Source organism: Rhinopithecus roxellana, chromosome 10 (assembly GCF_007565055.1).
Source record: "Rhinopithecus roxellana isolate Shanxi Qingling chromosome 10, ASM756505v1, whole genome shotgun sequence".
NCBI lineage: Eukaryota > Metazoa > Chordata > Mammalia > Primates > Cercopithecidae > Rhinopithecus > Rhinopithecus roxellana.
The window spans coordinates 89,670,767-89,694,590 of NC_044558.1; the positions used below are offsets into that span (position 1 = coordinate 89,670,767).

Sequence of the window (23,824 nt, forward strand, 5' to 3'; positions counted from 1 at the left end):
TGCCTGTTTGGTTCGTAGTGTGCTGTTAGTAAATGGGGTCCTTTCTTTGAAAAGTGTGATCACACTTGGTAAAATTTTCTGACTGTGGCATCTGCGTAGCAACTTGGCACCAGGGGGAAAGCATTACAGATTAGAGTTAGATTTCAGAACATTTCTCTTTCAACAAGAGTATTCATTTCTGAAAAGATGCTTAAGAATACAGTTTCATACTGTTGCTTTTGGTTGACTTTACACATTGTTTTCTAACATTTTTTTCCTCATTAGTTTAATGAAGCAATTTAAAATGTTAATAAAAATGATTATATACATAAATTCTATTAAACTTAAAATTGCTCACCTTAAGCTTGCCTTTTTTGTAGATGAATCTTATGGGATTGAATAAGATAGCATAAATGAAGTAGCTAATACAGAACCTAACATCTGGTTATTGTGTAATGGTAGTTATTTGCCATTATTAGTGAAACTGGTGGTAGTAATATTTAGAAAAAATTAAGGATAATTTTTTATGATTTTGGTAATTTCTTGTACTAGAGGAAGCTTGCCAAATATTTATGAATCAGTTTTTGTTTACACAATTTACATTAAATAAGGTAGGTATTTCCACTATAAATCTTTCTACATAAGGGCAGTATAAGAAATGTCATATCGTATACTGATTTTACCCCTAAAATAATGACATCAGCTATTTTCTAATTTTAAAGAAGTAGTCTTGCCAAATGTTTGAAATCACCATGATTTTGGTATGATTTGAAAATATGGTATTTACTGGCATTGTGGTTCTGTTGCTATCCTTTTATGGAGTCAAAGGAAAAATTTTTGAAAATGCGTAATGTATATTATAACAGTATAACTATTTGTTGTGGAGTGTTAAAGGATATTATAAAAATAAAGCTTTTAAGTATGGTTTGTAGAAATTATTAGATCTCTCTCTCAGAATCTGTCTATTAAGTGTGGTTGTATGCTTCATTTAGGATTTTATTAACAGTTGTATAAGATTGAAGTATAATAGCTTGATATTTATGGTTAAAGAATATCATAGGCCAGGCACAGTGGCTCATGCTTGTAATCCTAGCACTTTGGGAGGCTGAGACAGGCAGATCAGTTGAGGTCGGGAGTTTGAGACTAGCCTGACCAACATGGAGAAACTCCAACTGTACTAAAAATACAAAATTAGCTGGGTATGGTGGTGCATGCCTGTAATCCTAGCTACCGAGGAGGCTGAGGCAGAAGAATCACTTGAACCCGGGAGGCAGAGGTTGCAGTGAGCCGAGATCGCACTGTTGCACTCCAGCCAGGGCAACAAGAGCGAAACTCCATCTCAAAAAAAAAAAAAAAAAAAAAGAAAAGAAAAAAAAAATCATGGAAAACTGAGTGCTAAATTAAAATACTAAATATTACGGAAACGGTGGAGCTGCCTCCTTGATAGAATGTCAGGTCTCTTGTTGTTGTCTTCTCCCTGCGTCTCTTGACTTACAGTTTCTTTTGTCTCAAATCACTCTGCCCTTGTCTATACTTTGGTTAGACTACTTTTGGTAAAGCACTGTCCAGCAGAAGAACATAATGTGTGTCAGTTGTGTAGGAATTGCCCAAGCGTTGTCTAGCGTTTCTGCTCCCCAGCAGGAGCCATTTTATCCAGCCAGAGTTACCCTTCACAATTCTAGCTTAGTCTAAACTCATTTTCTCTTTGCTCATATTCTCTCTCTCCCACCCACTCTGTCTTCCCTGGCAATTCAAGTTAAATTCCATCTCTCTTCTTTGAGTTGCTCCCCTGATATAACATTTCCAACTGTTTGTTGTGGCATTTTACATGTAAATTTATTAATAGCATGTTTTTTCTGCTGTTCTTAATGTCGTGTGTGTGTGTGTGTGTGTGTGTGTGTGTGTGTGAGAGAGAGAGAGAGAGAGAGAGAGAGATTTTAGTCTTCTCTTGAATTCATACTATAGAAGATGAGAATTTAGTCTTTCTCCTTTCCCCATTCCTACATTACTCCTCAATTGAATCTTTAATATAGAGTCATTTATTTTAGTTTCCAGTGTACATCATAATTTTACCTTTTTTTCTACTCAAGATCTTTAATTCCCAGCACAAAAGATATGATAGGTTGGGTTGAACTGAATATGAATAGTACATGCTTTTCCTTTGTAAATCTGTTTCATATGCTTTAGGATCAAAATGGTAAATGAGATTTGAAAAGTAATCTAACATAAAACAAAAATTGAGTTATGTCATTAAAATAGAAATAGTGTCTTCACCATTCTTATCTTGATGTTAAAGGATGATCTTTTAAACTACATTTTATAATTGGGTTAAGATCTTTTGATTCTTATAATAATTGGTTTTGTGTGGTTATCAGTGCTATTCATTATTGAGTGGTTTGAGCAATTGGGCTGTTTGTGATGCTTATTTTAGTATGAGTATTTTTTAATAGGAAGCCTACAGTACTGTTGGACTTTGTCCCCTGTCATGCTGGATTGTGAATTGTGATTCTTGTAGTAGAAATAGCCTCAACACATTTTGAGATCTTAAACGTGCTTCATATATAAAGTAGGAATTTGCACACAGAGGACCCTAGAGGGAACATTGTTAGGCAACATTTGAGGGATAATTACGTACTCCTGAAATTGAGTAGTATTGTTTATTTAGTGTTGACTGGTATTGAGAATGTAGAATAATAAAGGGACATCACAGTATATGTAATTGAAAACAGTTGGCTAAAAGTATTTCCATGTTAACTGAGATTTTAAAAAAATGACTAGCTATATAGGGGGTACTTTTCACTAAAAGAAAATTGGGCTGTTGGCTGGTAAGTTTTGGTATTTGTCCCTGTGATTTAAAACATCAATTTCAGTGTAGCATGTCATCTCCCCACCTTTATTTCTTCTTCTTCTTCTTCTTTTTTTTTTTTTTTTTGGCGACAGAGTCCTGCTCTGTCACCCAGGCTAGAGGCTGGTGGCTCACTGCAACCTCCACCTCTTGGGTTCAATCAACTGTCCTGCTTCAGCCTCCTGAGTAGTTGGGATTACAGGTGCATGCCAACACGCCCGGCTAATTTTTATATTTTAGGATTTAAGCTTTATATCAGAAAATAGTTTACCTCTTGCATATAACTTTTTTCTGCTAATAATTTGTTGTGTTCTTGAATAAATAATATTTCTGGGCTTTAATTTCACTATTGAAAAAAAATGACACTCAACTAGAATTCTTTAGTGAAAGAAACAAGACATTATGATATCTCTTAACAATATGTGAAAACAGAAAAATTGGGATTGTATATACTTTTACGTTTTCAACTTTACCTGCAGCCCTTACCTCTTCTCTGAAAGCGTATACTACTGACTTGAACACATGAGTGTGCTCAAGTAGTAGAATGAATATGTATCGTTGTGCATTATTCCTTGATCATTTCAAGCATGTTTTGTGGGTTCAAAAAGGTACGTTACCAAAGGACACTTTAATAGTGGAAAGGCTCACCCTTTTCCTCAACCCTTAGAACCACATGGTGCTAAAATTACCCAGTAAAAAATTGATAAAATCATTAAGTACATTTCAAACTAGAGGATTCTTCCTTTGAGGAATATTACACTGGTAAGTTTGAACATGGCTCAATGTTTGAAGTACAATACAAGGTATGCTCTGTAGATGATGCAGAACCGAGAGTTCTGTATTTGTGCTTTGACTTGCTATAAAATTCAAGCATTACATGTTTCAGAGCTCTTTTAATTCTTCTGGGTACATCATTGTGTAGTCTTCATTTGAGACATTGGCATCCTGTATATTTCATCTCCTTTAAGAAGGAATGCAGTACCACCTGTAACTCCTTTAAACATGTCAGGCATTTTCAGAAGCAGTTGAAGGTACTGAGGGACCAAGTTGTAAGTGAGGCTAGGGTGATGCCAGGTACAGGGAGGCAGAGGAACGGGCCAGTTGTCCTGATCTACACGATAAATACTCAGAATTCTACATTTTTAACTCAAGAATTATGACTTTTTGTACATGCAGCATTTTCAGGAAGTGATGAATGTATGCATTATTATGAGTTTTTCTGATGGACCTGAATTTGCCGACCAATAGCCTGCTCCTCTGAAAATAAATGGCAGACGTTTGTTGTGCAGATTTGTTTGTTTTTTCTCTTCCTTGAGACATAGTCTCGCTCAGTCTTCCAGACTGAAGTGCAGTGATGCGATTTTGACTCACTGCAGCCTCCATACCGGGTTCAAATGGTCCTCGTGCCTCACTCCCGAGTAGCTGGGATTATAGGCATGTACCACCATGCCTGGCTAATTTTTGTATTTTTAGTAGACACACAGTTTCACCAGATGGCCAGGCTGGTCTCGAACTCCTGGCCTCAAGTGATCCACCCACCTCGGCCTCCCAAAGTGCTGGGATTACAGATATGAGCCACTACGCCTGGCCTGCACAAGATTAAATGAGATAATAAATGTAAATAACTGAGTGAATGACTAGATAACTCTTTGAAAGCCTGTTTCATAAATTTTTCTTGGTTCTCATAGTACCTTATGCAGTTTTATGAATCAGACACATCAACTTGTCAAAATGAAATGATCCTAATTTAGGGATAGCAGTGTGTAACATTTTATTAATCCTCTTTCAAATCATTTGATGTTGTTTACATATATTCAGGTCTTTTGTTCTATAAATCATTCATTGAAAGCAGATGGTGGAACTTCCGTAACATTGCCTCCCTTAGACCAAATGTTTTCAGAGGTTTGACTTTGGTCTTACATTCATTCACATGTAGTTGTAAAGAGGCCTTTTGACTGTTAGACCCACTACAAGTGTGGTAGTCTGTTTTCAGTATTTCATGCATAATATGCAGTTCTCTTTATTTTTTTCTTTTTATAGTTTTAAAAATGTGGATTGCTTCATGAATTTGCATGTCATGGTTGTGCAGGGGCCATGTTAATCTTCTCTGTATGGTTCCAATTTTCGTGTATCTGCTTCTGAAGCGAACAAGAGGAGGTTCTAAGTAGTGCTGAGCCAAGTATCTTTAATAAGATGAGAGAGCAACTCTGGGTAATAAAGGAGGCAGCCTAGGTGAAAAGCGACCCAGAAAGAAGTGGATCCAGAGTCAGTTATCAGATGTGGAAAGAAGCAAGTTCCTTACAAACCATCAACACTTCTAGATTTTTTTTCTCATTTGGATGGACATGATTCAGTACATATAGAGACATATTTACTCCTTTGCTTTTTACTTTGCTCCCACCTCACCTGTTCCTCATAAGTATACCCCCAAAGTGAAAGTTCTTCCCCTTCTTTTCCCTTCTTAGGCACATTTGTCACTTCTGTAGCTTCAAATGAAAAGAGTGATCTAGATAAGAATATTTGACATGAAGTAAAAAAAAATTAGAATAAGTGGAAAATTGAGAGTAAAATAAGTTGTTATCTCTATATTTAGTTTACTGGCATAGTCTGTCATTGGAAGTAACTAATTATACAAATATTGCCATTTATTCTTTTGTCCTTAGCCCTCTATTTAATGAATAGTACTAAAATGTTTCTTTGGAGGGAATTTAATTCTATATCACTCACTCATTCTTTTTTTAAAACTTGCATTAATAGCACTCTTTAAAAAAGAGTGTGTTCATAGATCATCCCAAACATTTAAACAAGTCTATTGTGTATTTTTCTGATTACAAAAGGATCGAATATATTTATTATTTTTTTGAGACAGAGTTTCATTCTGCTGCCCAGGCTGGAGTGCAGTGGCAGGATCGCAGCTCACTGCAGTCTCAACTTCCTGGGCTCAGGTGATCCTCCCACCTCAGTCACCTTAGTAGCTGGGACTATAGGAGCATGCCACCATGCCTGGCTAATTTTTGTATTTTTTGTAGAGACAGGGTTTCATTATGTTTCCCAGACTGGTCTCGAACTCAAGTGCCTTGGCCTTCCAGAGTGCTGGGATTACAGGTGTGTGCCACTGTGCCCAGCCTGAATATATTTATTAAATGGTAGAAAATATAGAAAACCATATAGACTTACAAGATAGTTGGATTATATTCTAACATATAGATATATCCACTATTTAAATACAGGAGTATGTATAGAATCTTTTTTTATGCCATACTTTATATTTTCTTATACATACATTCCTCCAAAGTACTTGGTAATTAGTGAAATCTTTAAATTTTGGCTTTTAAAAATAGTTATTTCTAGATATAGTAGAAAAGGACTTCAGCATCCTAAAGTGTAGTTTACAAAAGTACAAAATTAGCATCCTAATGCAAATATAAAACAAATAATTGCCAAACATTTTTATAACTCGTTAATTAGTGAGGGAACAGGTATGATGTTAGAAGCAGTTTAAGGAGCATTAGACTAGTTAGGACTTTATAGAAAATTTATAAAAGAATATAAGGATAGGCCAGGTGTGGTGGCTTAAGCCTCTAATCCCAGCACTTTGGGAGGCCGAGGTGGGCGGATCGTGAGGTCAGGAGATTGAGACCATCCTGGCTAACATGGTGAAACCCCGTCTCTACTAAAAATACAAGAAATTACCCGGATGCTGTGGCAGGCACCTGTAGTCCCAGTTACTTGGGAGGCTGAGGCAGGAGAATGGCATGAACCTGGGAGGCGGAGCTTGCGGTGAGCTGAGATCACGCCACCACACTCCAGCCCGGGAGACAGAGTGAGACTCCGTCTCAAAAAAAAAAAAAAAGGAAAAATATGGGTAAGATTGCTGAGTTAGTTACAAAAGTGGTTAATGTCCTGAGGACTGCAAGCCATAATAGACGCTCTCTGTTTGTCAGGACAGAAACTGTTCCTACTAGCCACAAATCTACAAGTTAATGTAAAACCTCACTAAATTTGGTATTCCTAGGCCAAAAGAAATACCTAACAGTCCTAGTTACTAAGTCCAAATAATAAGTATTTATGTACTGTTTAAGCAAATAATGCACATACTGCAATAAAACAATAAAATTTATTCTTAAATAGCTGCAGTTGCTTGTTAACAGGATGTGTATGCCTGTTGAGCACTGCACAACTCAAACCAAAGAATCAGGCTAGAAATCACTACTCTTGTTTTTTGTCTGCATTGATTTTACTTTGTATCACAGCTACCACCGAAAAACCAGTTTCACAAATATTTGACTTTATTGAAGGTAAGTTAATACAGTCTAATATTGAAACTATGAACTTGAGCTAGTAGTTTGCATGTTCTCTGACAGATGTTACTTTGTTTTCCTAAAAAATTTAGAATGTCCTTGTGAATTTGCTATAGTGTTCTGGGGTGCTTTGGTATGTAGTTTGGGAACCTGAGGGCTAGATGGTCCTCACATGTACCTTTCTCTCTATATGGCATTGAAAGGACAAGCTGTCCTTCTTTCACCTTATTTCAAACTTATGAATAAAATTTCTTAAGTATTCTGGGGAACTTCTCATTATTATAATTATTTTTGTCAGATTTTTCTTTTAAACTGCTTGCTGGATGGTGGTAGTGTCACTGATTGTCCAAGTGTATTCTCTACTCTGTTTATCTAAACCCTGCCAAGTATATAAAGAAGGTCAGCCCTCTGTGCCTAATTGTTCTCGTTGACTAATTGATCATGCCACTGTGTTGCACTCAAGTTATAATATAGCACAAGGGTGTCCAACCTTTTTGCTTCCCTGGGCCGTATTGGAAGAAGAATTGTCTTGGACCATATGTGACATATACTAGCACTAATGATAGCTAATGAGCTAAAACAAAAACAACAAAAAAAATACATCTCAAATGTTTTAGGAAAGTTTATGAATTTGTGTTGGGCTGCATTCAAAGCTGTTCTGGACCATATGCAGCCCACGGTTTACGGGTTGGACAAGCTTGGTATAGCTTACTCTATAACTTTCGGATCTCAGAACACCTGTTAACAGAAGTGAGGACCCCAGGATGCTTTTTTTTATGTGGATTCTTATCAATATTTATGACAAAATATTCAAATAGAGGAAATTTGGAAGGCTGAGGCTGGTGGATCGCTTGAGCCCAGAAATTCGAGACGAGCCTAGGCAACGTGGTAAAACCCTGTCTCTACAAAAAAATACCAGTGTTAGCCATGGTGGTGTGTTCCTGTAGTCCCAGCTACTTGGGAGGCTGAGGTGGGAGGATTGCTTGAGCCTGGGAGATTTGAGGCTACAGTGAAATGTAATTACACCGCTGCCAGTCTGGGTGACAAAGCGAGACCGTCTCAAAAAAACCCACCACCACTACCACCACCACCAACAAATAAAACTGAGAAAAGTTATGTCTGACTTTTAAAATAATAATAATAATAAACCCACTACATGTTAACATGAATGACTGTATTTTAACTAAAACAATTATGTTTTAAAACAAAATGTGGTAAGAATAATGGCACTGTTTTTGCAGATTTCTTTAATATCTGGCTTAAGTGAACACAGCTGTGTTGTAGTCTTTTGCCATCACAATTCCATGTAGCCTCTGGAAAACTCCACTGTACACTTGGAGGAGGAGTGAAGAAGATTAATAATGTCTTGATGTCATTCTGAAATAGTTTTGACCTGCTTCCTACTTGGAATGGCGTTTTATATTCTTTTTTAAATTTTTAGTCTTTTTTATTTTTTATTTTTTTCTTTTTCTTTGCTCTAGGATACATATCCTGAGATTTTATATTCTTAGACAATTTCAAAGTAGATGTGGTTTGTATGCGTATTACTTTTAGGAGGGGTGGGTGAACTTTTATTGTAATAAAGGACCAGATAATTAGTATTTTTGGCTTTGTGGGGTACATGGGCTCTATCAAAACTAGTCAAGTCTCACATTGTACTGAGAAAGCAGCCATAGATGATATGTAAGCAAATACGCATGGATTGTTCCAGTAAAGCTTTATTTACAAGAAATGGGTGGCAGGATGTAATTTGCCTTGGGGTTATAGTTTGCTGAACTCTGCTCTTAAGAGGGATGTTAGCGTTAAGACAAATTAAGTAATTAGCTGAGAGCCATGCCCCATCTACAAAGTCTAGCATCCTGGATTTAAATTCAGGCCTTTCTAGTTTCATAAGCACTATTTTTTCACAGTTATTTATTCTGCTTTCACTAATAATGTTTATAAATTATATGTAAAAATGATTATGACTTATAAAGTGTTAAAATAATTCATCTCTACATAATTGCATAGAGGCTGGCATTTATAATTGCCCAAGAAATGATTGGATGAATGTTTGAGTCTTTATCATAATAAATCCTATGCACAGCAGAGCATTTTAACTTTTGTTTTCTTTTCTTTTCTTTTTTTTTTTTTTTTTGAGACAAAGTCTTACTCTGTTGCCAGGCTGGAGTACAGTGGTGCGATCTTAGCTCACTGCAGCCGCCGGCTCCCGGGTTCAAGCAACTCTTATGCCTCAGCCTCCCGAGTAGCTGGGACTACAGTTAGGTGCCACCATGAGTGACTAATGTTTTGTATTTTTAGTAGAGACAGGGTTTTACCATCTTGGCCACGCTGGTCTTGAACTCCTGACCGCAGATGATCCGCCCGCCTCAGCCTCCCGAAGTGTTGGGAATACAGGCGTGAGCCACAGCACTCAGCCAATTATTTAATTAATTTACTAAAATATGTATACCTAAAAACTGTTTTCCTTTCAATAAATAAGCTATTTTATTCCATTTATCATTTGGAATTGAAAATACATGTAAATGGTACAAAATTTAGCAGCATAAAATGGTATAGGGTGAGAAAGTAAGTCTTCTATATCCAGTGCCTGGCCACCCAGTTTTTCTTCTAGTGTTAAACCCTATTGCCAGTTCATTTCCATCCTTTCAGAGATTAGTCTGTGCATATGTACACAAATGTGTATGTATATATTCCCTTTCTTATACAGATAGTATATCCAGTGGTATACATACTCTGCCCATTGTTCCATTCCTTTATTTTTACTTAACAGTTATGACATTCAGTCCAAGCATATGCATATATGACTGTCAACTGAAAGCAAAAAGATACTTTATATTCACTCTAAATACTTGTTCTACCTTATTTACTAATTTCCTAATATATGTGTTTTGTTATCTATATTCTATGAGTAGCTCTTCTAACAGTAGTTTTTCACAAAGAAAAATGATCTTGCTTTGGCCATTAGTGGACATGAGTAAAATAACTTTATGAAGTCCTGCCGAGGAACTCAGTATTATGAAGATAAGACATAAGCATTTAAAGCCATTAGAGGCAAGACACTGTTATAATTAGTATGTTGATCTGTTAAATAGATGGTAAGAAGGTGAAAACAGGTAGATACTGATGTGGGCTCTAGTAAAGAAGAGATATTTATGAAGTTGGTTTTGACAAGCCTGTAAGGTTTGGATGGCTTGGGTTGGAATCAGGAGGAGGGAAGCAGCAGTAAGAAGACACACGTCACCGTGGTGTCTCAAGGAAAGACTGCGCTGACTGGAGAGGAAAATGCATGCTTAGCAGCTTTGGAAGATACGAAGACGTTGCCCTAAAAATAGGACTCTTGAGACCCAGAGAGTAGCAGAGAGATTATTTTATGTTCATTTGTGCTCTGCCCTTTGGGCCCATGATGTATAAAAGATGGTGAATTGCTTTCCAGAATTGGCAGTAATGACTGAAAAATTGGGATAGTTGCATGTTAAAATTGTGTGATTCCAGGGTTACAGATAAACATGGTCTTGATACTTAAAGATTAAAAAAATAGCTTTAAAAAACCCTCAAAAGCAAGCCTTCTTTTGAGGGCTTAGTTCAAACTTGTCACAATATTACGGTGATTCATATATAACTTCTCCCAACTGCTCTTGACCCCTTGCTTTTGCAGAATTCATTAATGTGCCCTGGGACTGTTTTTAGTGAGTGCGTTTTGTAGTTTTTGGGTTCTGTTTTGTTTATAAGACAAAACCTTGCTCTGTCACCCAGGCTGGAATGCAGTAGTGTGATGATACCTCACTGCAGCCTCCAACTACTGGGCTCAAGCAGTCCTCCTGCCTCAGCCTCCTGAGTAACAGACTGCAGGTGTGTGCCACTGTGCCCAGCTAATTTGTGTATTTATTGTAGAGATAGAGTCCTACTATGTTGTCCAGGCCAGTGTTGAATTCCTGGTCTCAAGCAGTCCTCTGTCCTCAGCCTCCCAGTATGCTGGGATTACAGGCATGAGCCACCATGCTTGGCCCCCATTAAGTGTCTTTTGTATTATTTTGTTTTGTCTCCTGCCAAGGATTTTAGCACTTAAAATCTTCCGGCTCCTATGGCTCATGTTAATTTTTTGAGGCTAGAGCGTATCTCACACTACTGCAGTTGAGAAACACCTGAAACCTATTATAGCATATTCTTTATGGTACTGTCTGGTGCCACTATAGCTGTTCTGGATGAATTTAATTGCTTGGCATCTTCTTCAAACTTTAAGGGAAGGGGTTAGCAGAAAGGAAGTCTATTTCCTGGAGCTTGCAGGTCTAGATGTGTACTCAAAGACAAACTGAAATGGCAGGATCAAAAGCAACAACATGAAGATGTTCAGTAGCACAGCTTCAAGTTGGAAGGAAAAGGATCTCTTATTTGTAAGTTAGGGCTAGCATTTTTTGAGATACTGTGCTGATAAATGCTTTACATAAATTATTTCCAGTGTTCACTACATACCTGGTACTTTGTGTTATTTTCTTTGGTTTTACAGCTGAGGAAATGGAGTCCTAGGGAATCATATTACACATATCTAGAAAGTGCTGAGAGCACATTTTAAAGGAGAAAGGCAGGACGTTTATGCAAACTACTTGTACAGTCTTTATGTCTTGTTAACCCCCACAGTAGCCTTGTGAGATTAAGTGGTAGTAGTAGTGATACTCCTAATTTTAGTTAAAGGAATTGAGATACACGGGGATAAATAACTTGACCAAGGTCACACTGCAAAGGGGCAGCTGCTAGAACAGTCTGATTCCAAGTTTCTTGCGCTTAATCTTAGCAAATAAATAATAAATACCTCATTTCCCCCCAAAAATGAAAAAGGTAAGATACAGTGGTTTAATGTTAAGTGTGAAATATTAAAGAAGAAACAAAAAACAGTGATCATTCATTTTTTGTAGCCTCTGGGTTAGAAAGTTTAATGGCAAACAATGGACAAACTATTTGTGGAGACCAGACACTGTAGAGCCTTCTAGACTTTGAAGAAGATTCCTAATTCTGTTTTTGTTTTAAATGAACCTTGCTTGCACAGTAAAGCTCCAAGCAGGGTATTTAAATACATATTTAGGAAGAAGAAAATGGTTTCCATTCTTACACATTCTCCGAATTTATATGCAGTGGTCTGCATACTTGCTCTAAGAGGCTAAGCTGGATGCCGTTCTGTCAAGGGGTCCCTTGTGGTAGTCACATGGTCTGTGCCTTCCTTTAGAGCTGCCAAAGTGAAAATTTTTAGTATAGTCAGGTGTCTCCAATCAATTTGAATCTTAGGGCCAAAAGAAGAGAGAACAGGAGTATGGAGTGGTTAGGCTTTCTGTCTGCCTCTTGAACATTTGCCTAGATATTCGGTGACTGGTGCTTAATAGTAAATTAGAAGATACAATTTTTTGAAGGACAGATACATTTCTTTGTAACATTTAGCCAAACTTAGAGTTATGGAAGAAAGAAGATGTCATTTTTTCCCCCTCCTTTATTCATTTTGTCTATTAGGTGACATAAAAGAAAAAGTATTCTTTTAAAACTTAAAAATTGGGCATATTTTAAATGTTAAAGAAGACTTTGAGTTTTTTGTTGTTGTTTTGAGGCAGAGTCTCACTCTGTCATCCAGGCTGGAGTGCAATGGCAAGATCTTGGCTCACTGCAACATCTGCTTCCTGGATTCAAGCAATTCTCCTGCCTCGGCCTCCTGAGTGGCTGGGACTATAGACTCGCACCACCACGCCCGGCTAATTTTTGTATTTTTAGTAGAGACGGGGTTTTGCCATGTTGGCCAGGTTGGTCTCGAACTCCTGACCTCAACTGATCCCCTCGCCTTGGCTTCCCAAAGTGCTGGGATTACAGGCATGAGTCACTGCTCCCAACCAGACTTCAAGTTTTAATGTTTAACAGTATGTTTTATTTAAGGTATGTGATTGGGGAGAAAACTGCAATAAATACATATTAATAATAAATCGTGAGAAAGCGGCTTTGATAACCACATGACCCTGTTAGCAGTCACATAAAGCTGTGAAGAAAAATGCAATCATGCATCTTATTCTTCTCTGATACAGGGTGAATCTTAAGTTGAAAAGAGTAATTTCATGCATTCAGATCCATCATTAGGGAGATAAGTAATTGAATTAGTATTTAGAGAAAGAAGGTATGATCCATCACTCAATTAGGAAACAGAAGATAATATCATCTCACAATCCCTACCAGAGGTGTAATTTATGTGATTTAGAAGATTTCAAAAATTTAATTACTGACATATGTTTGGAAAACATTCTGATAAAATCAGCTCAGGTCAAGGGCTGAACATATGTTTATTTACCTTCCTCAATAATAGATTTTGGGTTTTCACCAAGTTTATCTTTTATTTCTTCTCTCCTTTTCTTTGGCAAATTAAACATTTCCAGAACTCTTGATAGTTTTTCAATCAATTATTTTGATTATAGAGAAATTAATTTCTACACTCTTACGTTCATTTAGTTCTTCTTGTTCTTCTTTTAGTGTTTGATGAATGCACTGAACAAAATGAGAGAATAGTAACCTAAGACCAGTTAATATAACATCGAGTACAGTGGGATGGTGAAGCAATGTAGTTTCATTCTTGTTTTCATAAGAGAGAATGTTGGAACTCATATAGACTTCCCAAGCTTATGTAGACGTCCCAAGCTTACAGAGCTAACTGGAGCCGGACTAGAAGTCTTTTCTCTCCTTTTCTAGTCCAGTAGAAAGAACTTTCTGCTATATTGCATTGCCTTCCATGATTTAAGTACTTTTTTTAAAAATTAGAGTTGAAAAATTATAAAAATAATACATGCCCATGAAAGAATTAGGCAGTGTAAGAGACTGCACGTTGGGAAACAGAAGTCCCATTCTTTACCTTCTGTTTCCCGTTTTCACCAGACATACGATGAATGGTCTCTAATATATTCTTTCAGAATATTCTTACATTTTATCCGTATACAAGTAATTTTGCTTATAATTACCATAATATTAAGCAGAACTAAATACTTTTAATTTTAATTCAAATTCCTAGTATCCAAGTGTGGACTTTCAAATGACTCAATGCTATTTTTTTTAACAAATGAACCTAATTTGTTTTGTTACTGGAGTTGGAAGGACTTGTGACGTAAGATTGCCCATCTATAATAAGTAAGAAGTTGAATGATTTGCATAAAACACCACAGTATTTAATTTACTAAGTGATTCCAGTGCTTGGATTTCTGTTCTTCCCACAAATCTGTACTGCCTCTCAGTTAATTTTGTAGACTTAAAAGTGAACTGTGGGTCTGGCATGGTGGCTTACAAGAGTTCGAGACCAGCCTGGCCAACATGGTGAAACCCTGTCTCTACTAAAAATACAAAAATTAGCCAGGCGTGGTGGCGTGTGCCTATGATCCCAGCTACTCAGGAGGTTGAGGCAGGAGAATTGCTTGAACCCAGGAGGCGGATGTTGCAGTGAGCCGAGATCACGCCACTGCACTCCAACCTGTGAGGCAGTGCCAGACTCCATCCCCCCCCCCCGCCCCCCGCCAGCCAAACAAGACAAAACAAAACAAAAACTGTGTATTGTAAACAGGCATGTTTCATGTGTATACTAAAGAAGTCTCTTTACAAAATTCAGTTTGTGAACTAATACACAGCACATAGCAGGCATGTGAATATTTGGATTGAAATTAGTCTAATTCTTTTCCATTGTTCATCAAGAAAACAAGGGGTTTGGACCATTTCGTTTTAAAGGACCTTTCCCACAATAAATGCCTGTGATTTTTAGTTTCATGCTGTCATCAGACAATCCAAGAATCAAGCTGTTTTATCTTTAGACTCAAAAAGCAATTGCATTCAGTGGCTGGTCCTGATTGTATTTCCCCACAGGCCTGTGTCTACTTGTGTACTGCGTTATTTGGTGAACTATAGTGCCAGGTTTCCTATTAATCCTTTTCTCCAGTTGCTTGTTCCAGTTAAAGGGAAGTTTTACAAATGGGAGAAGTTGCAAAATGGAGCCGGGATTGTTTAGGCAACATCCAATGTGAATAAAAATCTAATCCCATGCATTTCAAATCAGATCACAACTTCTGTATCCTTCAGTGAGCTAATTTATGAGCCCGTAGTACTTTTACCAGGGTAGTATGACTGGAAATGGGAATATGGAGCAGAAAGGGAATTTAAGTAGTGGTGTTGGTGTTGTAATAGTAGTTTGAAGGAGTTAGAGCATGGCCCATATAAAATAATGTTTATTGGCCCAGACTGGGTCTGACTCTACACATCACCTTGACATAAAATGTAATTTAGTATGCTAATCAGTTTTGGCACATATACATATGTAATATTTCTGGGAACTCCAGGGTTTTATAAAATTCCTCTTAAGTAATGCTTGTTTTGTTTAATCACTAATCACATAATATGATGAAAATATTCCTTGAGGCTTATCACTGTAGTTGAACGTAGTGCATAAAGGGTCTTTAACAAGAGTATCTATAGAATGAGAAGCCTGCTTGTTCTTCAGATGGCAAATAAAAACTCTTGCTTAGAAAACCATTTAAGCATATAATAAAAACTACTTCTAGCTTGATTAACATTAAATCAAATAAGGTGTAGAAGCTGAACTTTTTCAAGTTAAATTGCCTGAGATATAAGGAGCTGTTTCTCCAGACTGATTCTGAACTCTGAGTTACCACCGTATTGGAGTGCTTTTTACTAATCTGATTGATTTGAGCTCACTCATGATTGAAAATGACAATAAAAGATGTTTAAAGGATCATTTGAAACATTAAGTGTTAATTGTTACTAGTTAGAACATTGAAAGGTGCAGAAATAGCCTTATCTGCCCTATAAATTAGAGTGAAATAAAATAATATTAAATCAGCCTTTAGCTTCGATGGTAGGACCTAGAAAGAGTTTATAATACTATTAGTGTTTGCCAGTTGAACAGGGGTTGAGGGGAAGAGAGAAAGGGGCAATTTACTTGATTACTTTGTGTTTTCCTTGCCTTCTATTGGCTGATGCAAGGCTTAGATTTTGAGATTGGCCTTTGGGAACAGGGGCAAAAGGAATGCTGATATAATGTGCTGAAAGCATAGAGGTCTTCTAAATAGGTGTTAATGTAAATAGGTGCTAATGTAAATAGATGTTAATGTAAATAGTATTGGTTCTCCCTGAAAGTCTGTTTTCATAAGAGTATTCCATATTTAGAAGCTAAAACATGTTATGCTTGGGTAATGCCTATTGAGTGATTTGGCCTTATCTGTACTGTGGAAGAGAATGAACTTTAATTCCAAGTTTTGTCATTAATTAGTAATCAGTTTTTAAACATATGACTCATTTTATAAAGTTGAAATTTTTAAAAACATTTTATTTGAATTCAGTCAAACATCATCTGACTGAACTTAGTTTACATTAAGCATAAGAAGTGGAGCGGGCGCGGTGGCACATACCTGTAATCCCTGCACTTTGGGAGGCCAAGGTGGGCGGATCACCTGAGGTCTGGAGTTTGAGACCAGCCTGACCAACGTGGAGAAACCCTGTCTCTACTAAAAATACAAAATTAGCCAGGCATGGTGGTGCATGCCTGTAATCCCAGCTACTCGGAAGGCTGAGACAGGAGAATCCCTTGAACCCGGGAGGCGGAGGTTGTGGTGAGCTGAGATTGCACCATTGCACTCCAGCCTGGGCAACAAGAGCAAAACTGTCTCAAAACAAAACCCAACAACAATGAAAGCAAGTGGAGAAAATTATTTATTATTTTAAAACAATTTTATGTGGAGTTAATGTTTCACCTGTTTGAATCACATTTCTTTTTTGAAACACCTTGACAGTGATTATTTCGGTTCATGAAATTTTATCTATTTCCAAAATTAAAATAAGTCGTTTATTTGTAAAATTTAATGTCTCAAACTACATTGAAAAGTAAAGCTGATACTGAACTGCTGGTGGTGGTGATGTCTTCTCTGTATCCTGGTATATTTCAGTTTCTTCAATCAACATTTATTATTTTATTAAAAAATACTGATTTTTTGAAAAGAAATTAGTAAATTTTATTCTCTTCTGAATCTTTATATTAAAGTACACTTGACTATTTTCTTTCAAAAATTAATATCATTAGTTTATAATTGAAATTGAGTGCTACATATTGAGAGGACCAAAATATTAGCTGCCAATTATTTGTAACATTCACTTAACAATGTCAAGAGAAAATCTAGGCACTCATGCTGGGAAACAGTGATTTTTGAACTTGGAATGTTGATGTTTTCTTCTAAATTCCGAAAGTGGTAGCATTAATTTGTATCTTTAAAGATTTCTGTGCCATGTAAATTTAATCTTGATGTACTTGTGTACTTTGTATGCTGTCTCAATCAAGACCATCTTTAAGGGCCTCTAGGGTGCGGTATGCTTATATATTATTCTTGGCATTGTATAATTTATCATCATTCTCATCATTATGTTAGGTGCCAGGCGAGTGTTTTAGATCCTATGAGAAGCATCTTAGTGTGGTACTAAAGAGCCTGAACTTTGAGGCCAGACTGCCTGGATTCATATCTTGACTTTGCCGCTTTGTACCTTAGAGAAGTAAAAGTTATTTAACCTCTCTGTTTTAGTTCATCTGTAAAAGAGAGAATTTAGGATTATGGAGATGAAATGAGTTAATATTAAAAAGTGCTTAGGAGAGTGCCTTGACCTAGTTCATATGTATCTGCTAATTAGATACCTCACTTAATCCTCCTAACAGCCTTGAGAGGTAAATGATAGCATTCCCATTTTACAGATGTTAAAAGTAAAGCTCAGAGAGATTATGTGACTTGCTAAAAGGTCAGATAGCTATTAATGTGGATTTGGGATTTAAATTCTGGACTTTCGGACCCCAAAATGTGTGTTGGGATTACAGTTAGTTGCCTGTCTTATAATAGCTCCTGCCCTTGGACATGACCCCTGGCAGTTACTTTATCTCTTTTAGCCCTTAATGAATCATGCCAAGAGTGAGAGATACTTACACTTTATAAAACTTGAATGTAATTATAACTGCATTTTGGTGGTTTCATTAAAAATTTTTAAGAAGTACTCGAAAACCAGCAGTACAGGTTGAGTGCTCTTTATCCAAAGTGCTTGGGACCAGGAGTGTTTCAAATTTTGGATTTTTTTGGATTTTGAAATACTTGCAAATATATAATGAGATATCTTGGGAATGTGACCCAAGTCTAAACATGAAATTCATTTGTGTTTCCTATACATCTTATACACGTATCCTGAAGGTAGTTTTATACAATATTTTTAGTGATTTTTGTGCATGAAACAGTTTTAACTGTTTTGGTAATGACCCATTATTTGAGGGCAAGTGTGGAATTTTTCATTCGTGGTGTTATGTTGGTGCTCACAAAGTTTTGGATTTTGGACCATTTTGAATTTGGAATGCACTAAAGAGAAAAGCAATAGACTGGTCATGGTAAATATATCAAATACTATATTCACAAAATACCACAAATGAACACATTCATTAGACCCTTATCTTCTGTGCAATTAATTGATACCTGAAACGTCAGTACCAAAGAAGACTTAGTTTCAACCAGTCTTTACAAGAAACTTTATTAGAAAAGCATTCATCTGCCTAATACTTAAAAGAAGTACAAAGGAAAACAAATGGGAAGTACAAATAAGCTTTATTAATGAAGCAAAAATAAATAAAATGAGAAAACCAATGGTTGGTGATACTTAAAGTTACCCACATACTTGCCCATTGTTAATACATGTCACTAAATCTCATCTTCCTGAACAGTGACACGTGAAGGGAGTTGGCTAAGCAGCATCTACTAGGGAGATGGACAAAAGTTAGAGTTATTCTTAATGGGAAGTGAGTTCAGCCAGCCAACGAGTCTCGGTTCCACGTATCATCTTTAATAGGGCTGCTCAGGATTCTTTTGGCATTATCTTCCATTTCTATTCTTGTTTCTGGCATATAGACTTTGCTTTTATGGGCTGTTGTGGGGAGAAGATGTCCACATTGAATGAGACAGAGGCTCTGCGTTTCTTGGGGCATGAGTTTTCCCAGACATTTAAAGGGAGGCAGTATCTTTTTCATTCTCATGGCACTCAGTAATGACATTAGTGCTGCATTCTCTTGACTACCTTCACTCTTGTATCCAGTTCATTCCCCAGGTTATAACCAGAGTTCTCAAGTTTTGAACCTTAAATTAGGGATGTGCACCCCACCCCCCCAAAATAAATGCTTATAGTTTGGAAACATACATTCTTTTCATGTGAACCACCATGAGCACATTAAAAGCGATGCCAGTGGTAGTGTATGGTAGTACACAACAAGAACAGACAGATACTATTTCAGGTTAGAATCTTGACAGTTTCAGGGAGAGTATAGACTGGAGTCCTTAAAATGTAAATTAAGAGTTCAAATTTAAAACACTGACATTCTGAAAAGCACATGTAGAAAGTCAATTCAAGTTAGTAGATGGAATTCAGATTTCTTATTCTGAGCATAGCTGTTACCAATCCTAGGGCAATAAACAGAGGCAGCAGAGGTCAGAAAACACATATATACTCCAGTTATTCTACTGTCCTGTTTCCCACAAGTGGTGTCAAGATTTTTGCCATCCATACTTCGGTTTGTGACCAATAATCCTTTAGTTGATCATTTTGGAAATCTTAAACAATGTATCAGGAGTGTTTGTGTTTAAGAAGTGGTAGTGCTTGATAAATGATAATTAGCAAAATATGTAGCCTTACAGATCATATTATCAGTAAATTTGTATTTAATTGGTATTTGTTTTAAAAGCACTTATTAAGAAAACTGTCCTGTTGAAATGAGCCTTGCTGTTGTGGAGATTCTTCTGGCCTGTGTTGTTCACAGTGTGCTTTGTTGTTCCATTGGTACTGTCAGCTGTCAGATGCATCTGAGGCTGATTACAGCAGGCACATAGAACTTTCCAGTGCTAGATTAATGAAGAGCCCCTGTACCCTGGACCTTATGTTGGATAAAGAGGCCAGTATGTTTGCTCATTGTTGGTACATTTCCTGTATTTATCTTTACTCAAATCTATAAGCAAAAATGGGCTTTGGTCTGAGGGTTCATACTCTGTGTCAGAAATTGTGGTACCTAAAAGTGACTTAAGTGAATTAGACTGGTTAAAGTCAAACCCTTTCACATACCATCTTTCTGGCTAGCACTTTGGTAATCTAGTGTGATTAAACAGATGAAGTAAGTTGCCATGAATAATCTCTTTGTTGTCCTTTAGTGAGTCTTGATGGGTTCCGAACATTTGCTACAAGCTGTATATATGCACTTACTCACAGTTCATCCTTATTTTCATTCTGTGAAGTAAGGATTGTTATGTTCATTTTGTAGATGAGAATATGCAAGTGTCTGGTGTTTAATAGTGACTGGCATAGATAACCATGCTACAAATCCAAGTTGGTCTGACTCTAAAATCTATGCCTTTCACTCCTACAACATCATTACTCTAATGAATAACTTTGTGGGGATACTTTATAAGAAATATTTGTTTCATGCTTTTTTGCTTGTTTTGTCAGGTTTATCACAGATGTTGATATCCGATATATAATAAATGTAATAGGGGAGATGAGGCATCTGCTTTTCAGTAGCATTATATTGAGATCTAACATCTACCATTGTACTTATTTCATCCTATATTCTGATTGAGGATCCCCGAACTGTTGTGCAAAAAGGTCTGTTAAAGTGCAGGGAGAAGAATACTAGAATCCCTGTGTCTCTTGTTTGTTTCCTTTGAAAATTCCAACTTTGTATATGCTTTATAACATACATAATACATTAGTCAAATACCATATTTCATTGGTTGTAATAGTTGATGTATTTCTTAGATTGAATGAAATACAGAGGTACACGTAGAAAATTAGAAAAACAAATATACAAATATTATGGATGTATTTTTTAGTTGATAGGAGTGTTTAATAAAATAGTTTTTATAGGTTTCATTTTCTCTGTTTATAATTCTCTTAGAGCTTTTTTTCCATCTCTTGTTGATTGTTTTTGATTGTGTGTCAGTGTATTTCCAGTGTTGCATGGTTCAGTTTGTCCTCCACAATTGTTTCCACTTGCAAAAACATTCATCATTTTCTTATCAACCTTCAGTTGTTAAAATCTCTTACTTTGTTGTGGTTGGTTATACATTTCTTATTTGTAATGCTTTTGTTTGTTAAACTTAATAGAGTCAGTTATTTAAAACTTGATGAAACTTAAGCATGAACCTGTCCAGCTGTCGAAGGTGAAGTAGCAGGTGGTGTTGGAATGGCTGCCTGTGACTGCTTTCGCCATTTGTTGGTAGCTGGTAGAGTTGATGCACTTTTGCTCTAGAGGTTTTTCTTTCTTTATTATACAATTTTGAAAGTTGAAAATTCACAAGTTAGGGGTCTTCTGTTTTTTGTTACAGATAAAAAGCTCTTATGAGATTCTGTAATTAAATGTAAAATTCTCACATTGTTTATAATCATAGTTTTACAGGATTCTCATACTTTGAAAAATGTAACACTGTAGAAGTATATATTAGATTGGTGCAGAAGTAGTTGCGGTTCTTGACATTGAAAGTAAATAAAATTCTCACATAATACCTTAAAGTAGCACAGCAATGAAGTTTGAGTAGTCTTTAGAAGAACATATGACATTGGCCGGGCGCGGTGGCTCAAGCCTGTAATCCCAGCACTTTGGGAGGCCGAGACGGGCGGATCACGAGGTCAGGAGATCGAGACCATCCTGGCTAATACGGTGAAACCCCGTCTCTACTAAAAAATACAAAAAACTAGCCGGGCGACGAGGCGGGCGCCTGTAGTCCCAGCTACTCGGGAGGCTGAGACAGGAGAATGGCGTAAACCCGGGAGGCGGAGCTTGCAGTGAGCTGAGATCCGGCCACTGCACTCCAGCCTGGGCGGTAGAGCAAGACTCCGTCTCAAAAAAAAAAAAAAAAAAAAAAAAAAAAAAAAAAAAAAAAAAAAAAAAAAAAAAAAAAAAGAAGAAGAACATATGACATTTAACAGCATTTTTCAAGCAAGGCTAAAAATGTGAGTCCAGTTGCATTCTCTTAATCCCGTGAAAATGAATCACTCATTCTTGCTGTTTACCTGTGCAAGGTGTGATACAAATGAGTTTTCTTTGCATAGAAAGTAAATTGTTTTCTTCGCTCATAGGCCACATTAAAGAAATACCACTCTTTATTTTTGTCTTAGCAAGCATCCTCGTTGAAAAATGTTAATGTTCCTCTCAATGAAAACTGTTTACCTTTTTTACTTTTGTGTGTCCAGAGTGCACAGGCTTTTCACTGTAGCTGCTCCTCAATCTTATTATTTAAAAGAAAATGGAACTCTGTGTGTTTGTGTGTGTGTGTGTGTGTGTGTGTGTGTGTGTGAGTGAGAGAGAGAGAGAGTCAAAGACTGAATATGACTTGATAGCTTTTACAAATCCATTTACAATCTATCACCCTTGTCCTACTTGTGCATTTACACACAGATTCTGCAGAGTTACGTGCTTCTATAGCTGCTTCTCATACATGGGAGAGCGCTCTACTTAAGCAGGAAAACTGCAACTGATGTACTGTTTTCTTTACTGCATTTGTCCAGTGCTGCAGTAAAGCAGCTGTCATTGTTTTTCACAGTTCTGTTTTTCTTCCAAAACTGCCTGTGGCAATTTGTACTCATTCTTTATTACCCAAGGGTTTTGCAAGCAATAAAATAATGTATCTGACTACTTAATGGCCTAATATGATTCCCTTTTCGGAGAAACAGCAAAGTAGAAGACTTCTTTCACTTTTCCTCTTTGCTGACCATGCAGTATTAGGCCTCTTGGGACATGTCTTTTGATGTGCTGCCAGAATACAGAAAGAGATCTTACTGTATTGCAATCATATTTTCTTCAGAATCTTACAAACTGTTTATAAATAAAGCTCAGATCTGGTCAGAAGGAATATTAAATAGTCTACATGTAATCTTGCCTTGGAGGGAAATTTACTAATGTGATATCTCATATTTAACATAATTTCTTCAAATTATCTTCAGATCATATTGTGAAAAATCAGTATGACACTGTGATGGTGAAAGTGAAGTGGTAAGATACTTTTCTTTATTTTTGCCATCTATTTATTATACTCAGCGTATATATGTGTGTGTGTGTGTGTGTGTGTGTGTGTGTGTGTGTGTGTCTGTGTGTGTGTGTATTTTGCCATCCTCCCAGTTCTTACTTAAGAGCATACCATCCATGTAAATACTATTTTCAGACACATATACACACACGTACGCACTGCATAATGACACCTCAGCCTACTATGGACTGCATATATGACAGTAGCCCCAAAAGATTATGATGGAGCATATGTAGAAGCCTGATGTATGGCACTTGATATTGGCATTGCAGATCAAGTAAGAGAAATGATTAATATTTAATAATGGTGCTGGGACATTTGATTTTCCCTATAACATTTTTATATGAATAAAATGTGTACCATCTAGGTTTGTCTAGGTACACTCCGTTGTTTGTACAGCAATGAAATCACCTAGTGATGCTTTTCTTAAAAGGTGCTTTCATTGTTGCTTGTCTGTATATACATATAGACACATATATTTATTTTAAAGCCTACTATATATGCTACACATTGTGCTAGATGCTGGGAATGTAACAGGGGACAAAATTGATGGGGCCTTTGTCCTCACACCATTTATAGTTGAGTAGTGCTCTACA

The 23,824-nt window shown here is 36.7% G+C and overlaps 1 protein-coding gene and 1 non-coding gene across 3 annotated transcripts in view; one reads left to right on the top strand and one right to left on the bottom strand.

The window, feature by feature from the left end:
* The window catches only part of MED13L (mediator complex subunit 13L), a 321,844-nt gene that overhangs the window by 192,046 nt on the left and 105,974 nt on the right, over positions 1-23,824 (top strand). The gene's annotated exons all lie outside the window — the stretch shown is intronic.
* On the bottom strand, positions 4,869-4,975 carry LOC115900107. The gene has a single exon (XR_004059787.1). It is a non-coding gene; the product is annotated as a U6 spliceosomal RNA (small nuclear RNA).